Source organism: Puma concolor, chromosome A1, assembly GCF_028749965.1.
Source record: "Puma concolor isolate L17-30 chromosome A1, mPumCon1.1.hap2, whole genome shotgun sequence".
Classification (NCBI taxonomy): domain Eukaryota; kingdom Metazoa; phylum Chordata; class Mammalia; order Carnivora; family Felidae; genus Puma; species Puma concolor.
In genome coordinates this window covers 20934682-20940144 of record NC_141667.1, presented here as the reverse complement: position 1 = coordinate 20940144, position 5463 = coordinate 20934682, and the positions used below count along the sequence as shown (strand labels likewise).

General features: G+C 36.6%; 1 pseudogene; it reads right to left on the bottom strand.

The window, feature by feature from the left end:
- Positions 1-3369: 3369 nt before the first annotated feature.
- Positions 3370-4013, bottom strand: LOC112860429 (small COPII coat GTPase SAR1A pseudogene; annotated as a pseudogene).
- Between the last annotated feature and the right edge of the window lie 1450 nt (positions 4014-5463).

Genomic DNA, 5463 nt, shown 5'->3' with positions numbered 1-5463 from the left:
AATGTCATTGTTACTGACAAAGATCCAGAGAGTTCTGGATTCTAGGATTGACCCTCAATCAATGTGGAATGGGAGATGGTGAATAAATACTGCCCCTCCCTACCCTTTTTGAAACAAATTGATGTATATTCGATACTATATTAGAAGTTTCTGAGCAGATAAGAGCTCTGTTATTAGCTAGGGAACACTATAATGACACAACCAATATCAATTTCCTATTATTTCTCTCTCAATTCTCTCACTTCTTCAAGGTACTACCCGGAAACAACCTTCCAGATAAACTACTTGCAACATAATCATTGACTGAGAGTCTGCTTTTAACTTGAACCTTACTACTAGACATGGCCTTAGAAAGCACAATCTTGGTATAAGATTCAGGAGGTTCATCAGATAGCATTAAGGATTCCATCAGTGGTAGTAAATCGTTATAATAACCTTTGGCATGCTACAATGTTAATAATTATTAAGACTCAGCCACCTGGATGTACTGTTATGCATATTATTGGGGTCTTTATGTAGGGTTCATCATGCAGGCATGATCAAATATTAACTCCATTTGCAGCCCCACTATTGGGATTTGGACAGCTTCCAGGTGGGTGAACACAAAAATGTGCAGGAAGAGTGGTGGCATCTGAAGAGGACAGGGAAACTCTGTGCCCCTTCCCATGGACCTTTTCCTATGCATCTCTTCCCTCTGGATGATCATGTGTATCCTTTACCATATATTTTTATAAAAAAACTAGTAAACAGGAAGTAAACTCTTTCTGAGTTTTATGAGATGCTCTAGCAATTTAATCAACCCCAAGGTGAGGGTTGTGGGAACCTGTGGTTAGTCAGAAGCACAGATGACAACCTGGATTTGTGACCGGCATCTGAAGTGGGGAGGCTGGGCAGTCTTGTGGGACTGAGTCCTTAACCTGTGGGATTTCATGCCGTCTCCAGGTAGATAATGTTAGAATTGAGTTAAATTATACGTTGTTACAGAGAGCTGCCTGGGTGTGGAAAAACAACAACACCCATCTGGTATTAGAAGTATTGTATGGTTGTAGTGTGGTGGTAAAGGATAAACATAGGAGGAAGCTGGAAATTTTCTGACACAAAGGAGAATTTCTATACCTTCCAAGAGCTATAGGAACATAATCTCAGCTAAGAGTTTTATGAAGTGACCTGAACCACCATCATGCCCTGCTCTAGCACAGCAAGGGTAAATGGCAAGCCATAATTAATTCAGTCTGTTTCAAGCCCATCTTACAGTGGATCCAATGAATATAAAGATACACCATGAGATCACTACCTTGGTTTTTGAGTTCGTTATTATGATGAATATTCTTAGAATCTGGAAGAACCTTCACATTGCTTTTATAATATTTGTTGAAAGAAAATGACAAAAAGGCAAATTCGAAGCCCTTTGAACTACTTGTCTCTACCGAGATAGTTGGTATTGCATAAATCAATAAATTGTTCCTTTTTTACCCCTAAATAGTCCATTATATAGATACAATACAAATTATATATTCATTTATCTGTGGAAAGACATCTTGGAGGCTTCCATTTGTTAGTGATTATAAATGAACAAAGTTTCTATAAGCATGAACATACAGGTTTTTGTACAAAAGTAAGTTTTCACTTAACTATCTAGGAGCATGACTGCTATACTGTGTGGTAAAGCTATGTTTAACTTTATAATTACCTGCCAAATGAGCCTTCCAAAGTGACTATACAATTTTTAATTCCAACCAGTCATGAATAAAACTTGCCAATATTTTATATTGTCAATCTTTTTGGATTTTGGAACCATTCTATAGAGCATAAAGATATTTCATTATTGTTTAAATTTGTATCTGCCTAGTGACAAAAGATGTTGACAATATTTACATATACATATTTTCCATGTATCTATCATCTTTGATGAAGTGTTTATTGATATCACTTATCTGTTTTTGTACTGGGTGGCTGATTTTCTTGTTATTGGCTTTTAAGTGTTCTTTATACATCCAGGAAAAATGTCCTTAATCAATAGCAATTTGTAAGTATTTTCTTTCCATTCGTGGCTTGTACATTGTCTTATGAGAACGTTAATAAAGTACAATTTATCAGTTTCTAATATACTGTACTTTTGTGATATATTTAAAAGTTCATCATCAAACCCAAGGTCAAAGCAATGTCTTTTTTTATTTCTATAAGTTTTATACTTCTACATTTTATATATTTTTAAACTTTTTTTTGAATTTTATTCATTTTTGAGAGAGAGAGAGACAGAGTGTGAGCAGGAGAAGGGCAGAGAGACAGGGAGACACAGAATCTGAAGCAGGCTTCAGGCTCCAAGCTGTCAACACAGAGCCTGACACAGGGCTTGAATTCAATGAACCATGAGATCATGACCTGAGCTGAAGTTGGATGCTTAACTGACTGAGCTGCCCAGGTGCCCCTATAGTTTTACATCTTATATTTGGGTCTATGATCCATTATGAATTCACTTTTTATGTAACTTACAGCAACCATAAGTGCCTGATAGAACCTATCAGAGACTCACTGGAAGAAGTGACATTTACCTTAACTCTACGATTAATTCAAAAGAATTTATTTTTAGTAATTGTATAACCAGGATTAATATTGATCTAACTCTTAAGGAAATGAAGCACCATGAATGGGAAAAGGAATAAAATATGAGGCTTATCGGGATTAATTTTTTTTTTTTAGTGCCAGCTTGAAATTATAGCCAGGAAAGATGATTCACTAAAGAACAAAGACAAAACAAACAAACAAACAAACAAACAAAAAAACAGAAAGAAGAACCTAGATTAAAATAGGACCTACAAATGAAATATAAAATAAGCAAACTAAAAAATATGATTTTAACAGCAAATCAAATTCAACTAACAGAAAATATAAATATTAAATGTCTGATCACAGTGTGTTAGAACATAAAAATATAAAATACAGAAAACTAAGAGGTATAGAGAATAGAACAAGGGTTTAACAGATATTTAATTGGAACTCTAAGAGGCAGGTCGAAGGTGAAATTTAGAGAGCAATACCTGAGGATTTTCCAGAATTGATGAAAGACACAAACTTGTAATTCCAAGAAGCCAGAAAATCCAAAGCATAAGAAATACTAGTAAATTAATTCCTAGATACATCATAATAAATCTCCAGAATACAATAGCTAGTGGAAGGAAAACAGGTGGGGTTGGGAAGATTGATACTTTTTGTAAGAAGAAGAATTTAGTTGAATATTACCCCATTATCTCATAGTTTTAACTTACTTTTCATGGTCTTCCTTTTTTTACTTGTCTTTTTCCTTCCTTCCTTGTTCCCTCCTTCTTCCTCCCTCCCTCCCTTCCTTCTTTCCTTCCTTTTATTCTTGGATCAGTCAGGAGAAGTAAAACTCTTATTTTCACTGTCCAAACACCAAGCAATATACTGGGAAAACCAGCGGAAGTCCTCACCATAGCCTTGCCTCGGGAGCACATTGTGCATGAATACTTTCATGAAGTGGACATTCAGCTCCTTCAGGGTCACATTCCCATTTCCTATGGACTTTCCATAAAGCCCAACTATCTCATGGAGTTTTTCCTCATTGATTTCATCTGCTCTGTCAATTTTGTTACCCAAGATAAGGATAGGCATATTGGATATTGTTTCATCAGTTATTACAGCCTTTAGCTCAGTTTTGGTTTCCATGAGGCAAGGACAATATGCAAAATCCAACAGAAAGGCAATCTCATTAACTGCTGGCACATAATTTTTCCAATCCTGGTGTTCTTGCTCGTGCCCACCAGGATCAAAAGTTGTAAAAGTCATTCCAGCCATTGTCAGCTATTCTGATGTTGGATCTAATGTTGAAACCTGTGGGCCGAATCAGTCATCACTGAGCATGTGGAGAAGAGTGGTTTTGCCTGCATTCTCCAAATCCAACAATACAAGTTTTCCAGATTCCTTGTAGAGTCCTAGGAACTGAAGCACACTGCTGAAGCCATTGTAGATCCACTCAAAGTTCAAAGACATCATTAATACTTAACTATGACCAAGGGGTTCCTCTGGTGGCAGTGGGGGGGGGGGTTCAACCCTCCTACACAACACACAACCCAGCAGCACCAGGACCACCAGCTGCTTCTCTTTTCTTATTTCTAACCATGTCCTTTCTCTTGACAGCTATGGGAACAGATAATCTAAGATCACATTCACTCAGTTTGAAACGTCTTTTCCTCTGTTTGGTGTCACTCAATTAAGGTTTTAACCTTAATTTTGATTCATTAACTGCACCTTCTCAGAGATCTTGCTTATACACTAACTGAAACATGGCTGTCCTCTATGATACAGTTTTCTACAGAATTGATTTTTAACACAAGGAGACATAATTTTTGTAAGTTTTGACTAACTTTGAGTTCCCTTCATCTGTTTTAGGAATAAGAGTGAATAAACTACTTGAATGTTTGCTTAAAACATTCATCATTTTATATATAAAAATATAAATGAGAATTACTAACATAGCCTTATGAAATTAATTTTAATGCAACATACATTTTCTACACAAATCTGTCATAGGACTAAGGTTCTGTATGTGTTCAAATATGGAAAGACTTAGGATTACTCCCTCAGGTGATGTGTCCCTCTGTGAATCCTATGTAGGATTTTCCTCTTTCTTTGCTAAAGATCTGTTTACCCAGGTCTCTTTTTGCTGCTTAAAAATAACTGATAAAAAGGCAGAGATATGCACATTTGCTGCTGTTGACACTTTCGTGTGTATCTCATTCTAATTTCCTGCCACCAACTCCCAAACTGATCTATATCTTGGCAATTTTCTGACACAATCTGCTCTAAGTACCGTCTACAGTTTTAAAGATAAAGTCATTATTTTTACATCCAAATAACAGCAACAAATGACCTTTACACTTTTACTAAAACAATGTCTGATGATTACTGATAAGTTTCAGTCAACACTACAGCAAACAACCCTGATTCATGCTATAAAAATAGTAAAATTCATCCAAAGATTTGAACATGTTCCTTTTGTCCCTTTTCCCTCCCCATTCCAGAGACACTTCAGCTTCATTGCTAGACTGGCTGCTCTGTTCATGCCATCAATTAAGGCGAAGCACAGGGACATGCACATTATTGTTTACTATACCACCTGAAACAGGAATACAGTAGCCCAGAATGTTAGGAAACATATTTCAGGACTTCTTTCAGCCATCTCACTCCACCCAAACAATAATCCTTTCCTCCTGTTTCTGAGGGCCAGGGAGCAGTTGCCCTTTTAGATCTGGAGGGGACTTGAGTAGCATAAGATATATTAGATTTCAGTTTGGTTTATTGGCTTCTTTTTTCCTCTTGTCAGTATTCCACTTATGCTGTTTCCTATTGTGCACCCTTTTTCCCTCCTCACCAAAGGGCTGACCCCAGAAGACAGAAAAGAGAAGACTTTGTTGTAGCTAATTAGAGAGGGAAGATTTCTGGGAA